We start from the raw sequence: 9,546 nt of genomic DNA, 5'->3' as shown, positions 1-9,546 counted from the left end.
GCCTGTTATTTCACGGTTGGCAAATGTCATGTTTAAATGTAACAAACTTTATAGATTAAATTAATTAATAATTAAAGTATAGTTATATAATTCTTTACAATATCACATGGTTATATTTTTTTTTCTTCAAATACTTCATTTCTGAAATATCACCTTGTAAATATGAATAAACGGTTGTAAGTTTGAAGCAATGTTTAACGTATAATATCAAATGACTTAGAGATTATAGTTATATTAATTATTAAATATAATATTTATTTATTTAAAATTAATTTAAATTAAATAATAATCAATTAATTTAATAATTCAAATTAATTAATTAATTGATTTTTTCAAATATTTAATTAATTCAAATTAAATAATAATCAATTAATTTAATTGTAATAAAATTAAATGTTAACAAATTTATTTCTATTTAATTAATTATATTTATACTTTATATTTTATTAATTTTATTTTTAAAATTGTGTGTTATTCAAAGTAAATAAATATTTATTTGTATGATATTTAAAATAAATAGATAGAAAAATGTATTATGAATTATTAAATTAAATATTTATCATTAATAATAAACATTTATTCGTCTAGTGATAAAGTCACTATCATTTAATTTGAAATGATTTGGATTCGAGACCATATGGATTTTGTATTTTGTATTTTAATTTTTAATATTACTACAAATAATGAAATTATTTATCACCAATTTACCTTATAAAGGGATGTGGCTTAAATATTCTTAATGATGAATATTTTACTTAATAATTTATAATAAACATTTAATTTGGATTCAATTTTTTCTAAGAATAAATTTTGGCTTTTGATATTTTCAAATCTGAATTGTTTTAAATAAAATTAAAAATAAAAATAAAAAACAATTTAATATTTAAAAAATAAAAAATAAAATATAACATGATTGTCTACGTAATTATTAAAAAGTGCATATGATATAAATAATACGCATGACCGTTATTAAATTTTGTAAGTAATTAAATAAAATATATATTTTTGAAAATTAATTTAAGTTCTGCAATTTTTATGAGGATCAAAATAGATCTTCACTCTTTTAATTTATTAGTTTCATAATTAGAAAATTAATTATATGAAAGGGTTACAATTTAATATTAATGAAATATATAACCGATAGATACTAAATTATTAACGAACGTCCGTCAACATATATGATATGAATATGTTGTTCAAAATCTAAAAGATGAAGCCATTAAATTTTACCTACAAATCACTAAAACTAAATCTGGTTCTCATTATGTTTTACCTAATTTAACTTTTAAAAGTATTTTTCAGGTTTAATTTGTTGGGAAATTTTCTAACTATTTATTTTATGGGTGCTTTCCTAGATTTTGGCCTACATCTTCTGTGTTCGTTTACTATGTTTTTTTCTGTTTTTTTGCTTGGTTTCTTTATGTCCCTCGCTTGTGTCTCTCTCTTAGTTATTTGTTTTTTTGTTCAAGACTTTTATTTTCTTTGTATGATGATCTTATTAGCAACTTATTTTAAGAAAGTGTCACATTCCTTTGTGTATGGATCTTAGCAGCAACACACGTGTGGAGATTATGTTTGGGAAATTGGACATGATTCGGTAGACCTTCTCAACTAATTCCTTATGATGAGGTATATAATCGTCAGATACGTTTTTGTTTTTATTTGTATGTCTCATCCATTAACAAAAGTTTTATTAGGACAAATTAGATTTATGTTTATTAAATTTGTAAAAGTTTTTAATGGTTTCAAATTTCTATAAAAATCACATCACTACTTTTGATAATTTTCTTATGAATTGAATCTCACATTCTATCACCAAACTCTTTACGACCATAATCTATGTTGTAAAACTTAAGAGTTTATCGACCACACTAAAAACTTTTATGTATGTGACAAAGAACAACGACGATCAAAATAAATGACACAAATGCATTGTGTTTAGCCATAGGAGCGCTTTGTGTTTCCTGCTAACACGGTATGTTCCTCTTAAACGCAATGCATTCTCGCAAACGATATCATCAGGATTTCAAGGAATTTTTCCCAAATTCTCCTCCTTGACTTTAAAATAGATGATGATGTCAATTTAACCATCACTCATCTTACTTCTCTCTCCAAAACTTGAATCATTATTCCAAGTTCTTGATCAAGTTTAAGTAATGCTTCAACCTTGATCTAGGCACTTACATCTAATTGCACCCAACCACATTTTCTTGCTTTGGCAGTCTCACAAGATCACGTGCAAGGTTCTTCATCACTGAATACCTTTTATCATTCACCTCTTTTAAACCACCTTTGATTGCATTTTCTTTCGAGTGTCATCCCCTAAGGCCTCTAGTTCCGAGTCTTGTAACCCTTTAGCCACATTCAAAGCATAACAACCAAGGTTAGAACAATTATATCCCTGTCACAATACAATTTTCCTTGTTACCCTATCGTCACACGATACTTAGAATTCACTATAAAAAATTTCCTCAATAGAATTAAAATCGGGAGCCTTAAATTCCTCATTATCCTTAGTCTCCCTATAAGGAACCTCCACCTTATATTGAATCTTTTCAATCATAGTTTCTAATTCTTTAACCTCCACGTATCTTTTCTTCGTCCATTTACAAGTCTCACCAAAAGTAATATACCAACTTATGATGAATCTTAATCCTTCCGATTCTACTTCCCATAACTTGTAACCTTTCCCACATTTTGAATAGACAATGAAGACACACTTCACTGTCTTACCATCAAGTTGGTCTAACTTGATTTTCACAAACAACAAAGCTTTGAATATTTTCAAATTAGAGTAGTTTACTAGTTTCCCAATTCCTAGCAACATACCAGTAATTTTTGTATGCCTCTTTATACCTTGTTTATTCAAAACTCATTAAACTCTTCTAAAACAACGTTCAAGACTTCACCAATTCTCCTTTCACTAACATGTTTGGATCTAAAATATCATAGTTTGTTCTTGTCATGATAGTCTTAACTAGTTATTGATGCATGGCCAATAACATTATAACCATATAAAATATATAACCCACACATTTTAGACCATTTAGTCATGATCATTCCACCATGTGAAATTTTCAACACATGTGTTCAACTCTAGTGTAATAGCCTAGATCTTCAAACATGCGTATGGACAACAAATTTTGTCTGAGATTAATAACATACCTCACATTGCATAGAAGGAACTTACGATCATCGAATATTTGATGTATGATCGTACCAATACTATGAGCCTTGCAAGTGTGATTCTATGTTTGAACATGTTTTGATGATTGACTCAACAAGAGCAAATATTCTAAACATCATCAAGGAATTGACCTGAATGAAAAGTGTGTTTTGACCCCAAGCTTCAAGTGTTTTTATTTTATCAGGATTGTGTTGTAAATATTATTGTATCTCTCTTAATAATAAAATATATATACACTCACAAAAATAGTTTTCTAAAACATACTCTTTCAAACACATCTTGAAAAAACTTCTTTGAAAATGGAAAAAAATAGTTTTTAACTTGCATAATCAATTACGGTTATGCATATAATCTATTATGAAGCGTATCTCATTGAGTATTCAGTTATGGTTACTACATAATCAATTACGGCGTGTATCTGAGCAAATGTTCCTAAAATTATTTTGAATAATCCATTATAGTCATACTATAAATTATTATGGGCCGGTTTTATACACTTTTCATTGTTTTCATTTTTACAAATTTTTTTATGGAAACTCATATTTAATAAAGACTTTAGTGATCATTTGTAAAATACATCAATTGATTGAAAATCTTACAAAAACATTTTATCTCCACCTCACACTTTGTTTTATTCTTTTCATTCTTAATGTGTATTTTGTGTTAAGAGAAAAACTATTATGTAGATATTGTTGTAACTACTATTGTTATTCTTATCCCATTATAAAGGCAAGAAAGTCTTATTCTCTGGAACTTTTAAGATATAAAATTTGTAAGCTGAACCTGTGTTAAAATCTTTTTGTAAAAGTTACAAGTTGAATGTGTGTTAAAGTTTCGTTTATAGTAAAAATCTTAAAGTTCTCTCTTTGGGGATTGAATGTAGGTTGCGTGGTTCGGGACGAACCAGGATAAAATTTGGTGTGTGCTTTCTTTTCTCCATTATCCTTTATCTTAAATCTTGTCATCTTCCTTTTTGTGCAAATTAATTTTTAAAACCAATATATTTATAACATTTTTGTATAAAAAAATATTCACAACTCACCCCCCCCCCCTCCCCCTCCCCTTGTAATATCCATATATAATATGTATCTACAAAGTATATTATACGTATTGTAACTGGTATTGATACAGTATAAGAGCCTATCACCATCGTTATATATACATATCCAAAATAAATAATATACAAAATATGGCACATGATATACAAGAGTGCCTAAACAAAAACTAGGATCTATGTACAAAATCCACATGATCTACGACAGAAGATCATAATAAAAAAGTCGAGTCACCAAACATCACCAAGTAAGCTTGCCTTTTCCTTTTACCTGCTTAGAACTACTTGAAAAACAACAATAACAGTGGGGTGAGATAATGATCTCAATGAGTTCCTCTGTCTTATGGGCCCACTCAGCTCTAAAGGGTACTCTTATCGATTTCTTAATCAGGCCTTTTCACCTTACATTACTTGTATCACTCACACAAATGTAATAAGGACTTAAGCATTCAAGGGGTTTTATGTCTCGTGTGGAAACACAAAACATGAGTTCATGTAACTCAATGAATCACTATTTGGGAATGCAACAACAAAGTATCTTCTCACCAACCGATCCCACGTCTAGGATTATGGACACGAGTCACAAATCTCTCTTACCTCAGACAATTTATCCCCGACCGATCCAAATCCACCAATTATGGACACGGGTCACGATTGCCCGCTCAATAAGAAATGTCTTCTCCACGTACGATCCCAATCCAAGGACTATGGACATGAGTCACAAACTTCCTATAATTGGAATACTTCTCCCCGCTCGATCCAAATCCATGGAATATTGATATGGGTCACGGTATCCAAGCTCAATGATTCTTCTTTCCAGTTACTACTTTATATAAGTCTCGAACTTGGGATACACATGAATAGGGGGTTATTCTCAAATATGTGATTATTCTCTTTAATCACAACGCAATTATTCTCATCAATCTCCATGTGATTATATCAATACCATCATGGGATTATACATAATTTCTATGTGATTATGTCAATCACAATACATCCTCATATGTTTCCATACAATCTCATTGAATCGTAACTATGAAATTGTTCCCCCATCCATGCCTCCGGAATTTCATAGATGGGACGACTCATCTCACGTGGCTACTTGCTCACAGGTACACACTGAGGTACCCCTTACATTCGAGCATCACAACTTAAGTTAATTACAATAATCTAAGTTATCTTTACCAATTTCATTCACCTAGCTATAACTCTTGGTTTATTCTCACTCATCATCATGGAACTTGCTTCATTCATTATTCATTTAATACATACACATCATAATATGATACATGAAGCACGCATAATAATTCATTACTATTATCCAAGTAATAATTGGAACACAAGCATGGTTTATATTTACCAAAAGGTATAACATTGAACTAACTTTCCAATGTATCTGAACTCACATTAATCGGATTTACAAATCCCATTTTATGGTGGAAATAGGGAAATAAGTAATTTCTTAAAGTCTCAAAACTCTCACCTAGCGAGCCCCAGCGAGAACTCGCCTAGAAAACTCCCAGCGGGGCTCAAGCAATGTCAAACAAAATGACAGTTTTCCCAAAATTTATTGTCTCGCTTAGCGAGAGAGGTCTTTTCCTAGCGAGTATAGTAGAACAACTTTTGCATTGGAACTGATACACTTACCTAGCGAGCAGTTCTCTTATCTAGCAAGAATTGTAAAACTCATCCTGTAAGAAAACGTATCAGAAAGGAAAAAATAGCCACACATATCATCGCATATCATCATATTGCATCCAATAACACCAATTATCATGGTTTAACACAAATATACATGCAAAACAACAAGATGATCATACATCAACGTCAATTTTACACATATAACAAAAATTCACAAAACCTAATTCCCATTTTATGAATTTTCCTCCAAATCTAGGTCGAACTAGGAACCCGCCTCTAGGAGATGAATATGATGAAAGATGGAGATAAGTTCTTGATTATCCAGACTTTGATTTCCACTTCCAAGCTTTTCCTCTTTCCTTTTTTTCCTTCTATTTTCCTCTTTCTCTTTTCTTCTTAATAACAAAAGATATATTGGATGGTAAGAGAGAGTGAGAAAAATGTCTAAAGAATATTTTATCCATTAGTGGATAAATGACCATTTACCAATGTTACCAAAGTGTCATTTCTTATACTAGTTAGTAAAAGGTCAATTGAATTGAGAAATAATTAGTCTCGTCTGAGTTTACTAATTACTCTATTTGTCCCAAATGACAAAAAATAGATGAAACTCAAATTTTCTCAACTGACAAGGAATAGATCATTTCAGAGGAGAGAAACTACTATATAGATATTGTTGTAACTACTATTGTTATTCTTATATCATTATAAAGACAAGAGAGACTCATTCTCTTGAACTTTTAAGATATAAAATTTGTAAGTTGAACTCGTGTTAAAAGCTTTTTGTAAAGGTTACAATTTTAATGTATGTTAAAGTTTCGTTAATAATGAAATTCTTAAAGTTCTCTCCTTGGGATGAACACATTAATCAATGCGTGTCAACTATTTAGGATGGAACCTAAAGAAAATACCCATGAGGTGTAAAAAAATGTTTCATCTATATAGTAAATTGATAACATGAAATAATATCACATTTTTGGACTCGATTTAATTAAATTATATTATTATTTGTTTCAATTTATTTCATATTATTCGATATTACGTGGTATTTTCCCTTCTATTTGTCTCAGGTAACTTATTTGAAGCATAAGTGAAAAAGGAAGAAAAGGGGGTGCAAAAAGATGATGAAAGCAAATTCCACTAAAGTCCAGCCCACCAGAAGCGCTGAAGCTGTGACGACCGCCACACAAGGTGTGACGAGCGTCACGCCCCCTGCTAAGTGTTACGAGCGTAACACAAGGTGTGACGAGCGTCACACCCCCTTCCTATATTTTTGGGTTTGACGCGTAACAGAAGCAACGGAAGCACGTTCCTCCTCTTTCTTCGCTTGACCAATTGACGTGAGAAACCTACCAAAGGGAAACAGTTACAAATGGGAGTAATATAAATAGAGCCAAGGATCCAACCCTGCAGCTCTCTCGGCCTCTCTGAATTTTCCAGTTTTTCGGCATAGCATTATTCTTTACTACTTTCTATTTTTTTCAGCACTTTACTTCCCTAGCAATTTTTATTTCCTTTTCTTTTCCAAGCATTAAATTAATTTTCACACAATAGTTTCCACACCGGAAATTATTGTGTACCTTTTACTGATCTAACCTTACGTTAGATCATAGTATTTTATTCCTTCGCCTTTATTTTACTGTCTGATCGAAGATTGTGAAGAACAAATCCAACCGGCTTGTGGTGGAGTGTTCAAACATCGAAGTTAGAGAACAATCAAGATTTCTATTAATTTTACAGGTTCTTTAATTTATTGTTTTAATCTACATATGCCCTGCACTGTTATTTATTTATACTGTCTGTCTGATATGGCTGTATGTAAGCATAATTATTGTTTAGGCTTGTTTAGCATGTCTGGCTAAATAAACTTAGATATCGGTATGTAAAGTAAGCGGAATGAAGGAATCAAAACTAAGTTGGTTTAATTTTATTTAAAAATACAATCACTCTTTTTATGGTCTCAATTTACAGAATTAATCCTAAAGTTTTTGTACGAGAGTAAAAGACATAAAGAAGTTAAAATCAACAGAACGAAAGTTTGAGCTTTTAACTGGACAGTGTAAATTGGACATTAATTTTAAATCAGGGAGAAAGCAATTTTTAGAGTTAATTAAATTCTAATCATTTTCAAAAAGTATTTTTAAAGGTTAAATGTGAGGACGAGAGTTAAGCATTTAAGTTTAATTATATAATCTAAGTCAATAGAGCGAGAGTTTGAGATAAGGGTGTTTAAATTGTTAGTATTTTCTTAAAAAGAATTTCTATAGATTCTATTGTTTTCAAAAAGTGATTTTGGACTTAACTAATAAGTGACAGCTACGTTAATATAAAGTCATAGTCTATTCAACAGAGCGAGAGTTTGAGAAAAGGCTTTTAATCAATAGTGTCTACTGAAAAGATTTATTTTAAAACCAAGAAACCAACGAAGATTTGATTCCCTAATTACGACGAACTACATACCGATATGCGCTATATTTGATATTTAATCTAGATCTTATTTTAGTTTTGCTTTTCCCCATAATCAACAAAGTATATCACCCGCCTTAGCTTTACGAAGTAACCTTAGAAAAACGGTATATCGATTCATAAGTCCCTGTGGGATCGATATCTTTTAAAACTACGCGATAGAACTGTGCACTTGCAGTTAATACCCCAATAGACTCATAAAGTTGCGATAAAGTTTTTGGCGCCGTTGCCGGGGACTTTTATTTAGTCGATATCGTAACTCTTCCATTACGCTGTAGAGACTAAGGCAATTTTTATTTCTTTCCTTCGTTGATTTGTATGCCACACACTCGCTCACAAGGCGAGCCGTTCTACTTACGAATCAACGACGTTGAACTATATCTCTGAGTCTTACGATGAATTCGGGAATATCGTGCTGCAAACAATCTTCCTCCTATCGAAGTGCCCGACCTCAAAAATCTTCTTCCTTCACCGATACCCGAGATGGCAGAACCAGCTCGTGCTCTTCGAGATTACGCCGCTCCATCGCAAGATGAGCCACATTCGAGTATTGCTCCACCCACAATCGAAGCAAACAATTTCGAACTTAAACCTTCGCTGTTACAAGCAGTACAGCAGAAACAATTCTCTGGAAATCCTACCGAGGATCCAAACCTTCATTTATCCGTATTTGTCCAATATGCCGATACTGTTAAAGCTAATGGTGTCACTTCAGAGGCAATTCGACTTCGTCTCTTTCCTTTCTCGTTAAGAGATAAAGCTAGAAGATGGCTTCAGTCTCTTCCTTCCAACTCAGTCACCACATGGAATGAGTTGAAGAAAGTCTTTCTTGCCCGATATTTTCCTCCAAGCAAAACAGCTATGCTAAGAGCCCAGATAAATGGATTTAAACAGAAAGATAACGAGTCTCTTTTCGAAGCATGGGAAAGATACAAAGACATGATGAGACTTTATCCACACCATGGTTTAGAGGACTGGTTGGTAATTCATACCTTCTATAATGGTCTCTTATATAACACAAGGTTAACAATAGACGCCGCCGCAGGTGGTGCGCTTATGGATAAACCTTACACCGATGCTTATCAACTTATCGAAAGCATGGCCCAAAACCATTATCAGTGGGGAAGCGACCGAACAATGGTAGAGAAACCTCAAACGAAAGGCGGCATGTACGAGATAAGTAGCCTTGATCATGTTA

General features: G+C 31.8%; 1 non-coding gene across 1 annotated transcript; it reads right to left on the bottom strand.

Moving 5' to 3' along the window:
• Positions 1-9,209: 9,209 nt before the first annotated feature.
• LOC127133012 (small nucleolar RNA R71) lies at positions 9,210-9,316 on the bottom strand. The gene has a single exon (XR_007807012.1). It is a non-coding gene; the product is annotated as a small nucleolar RNA R71 (small nucleolar RNA).
• Between the last annotated feature and the right edge of the window lie 230 nt (positions 9,317-9,546).

Source organism: Lathyrus oleraceus, chromosome 3 (genome assembly GCF_024323335.1).
Source record: "Lathyrus oleraceus cultivar Zhongwan6 chromosome 3, CAAS_Psat_ZW6_1.0, whole genome shotgun sequence".
Taxonomy (NCBI): domain Eukaryota; kingdom Viridiplantae; phylum Streptophyta; class Magnoliopsida; order Fabales; family Fabaceae; genus Lathyrus; species Lathyrus oleraceus.
Note: the sequence above shows the minus strand (reverse complement) of the source record. Positions and strands in the feature narration are given on the sequence as shown.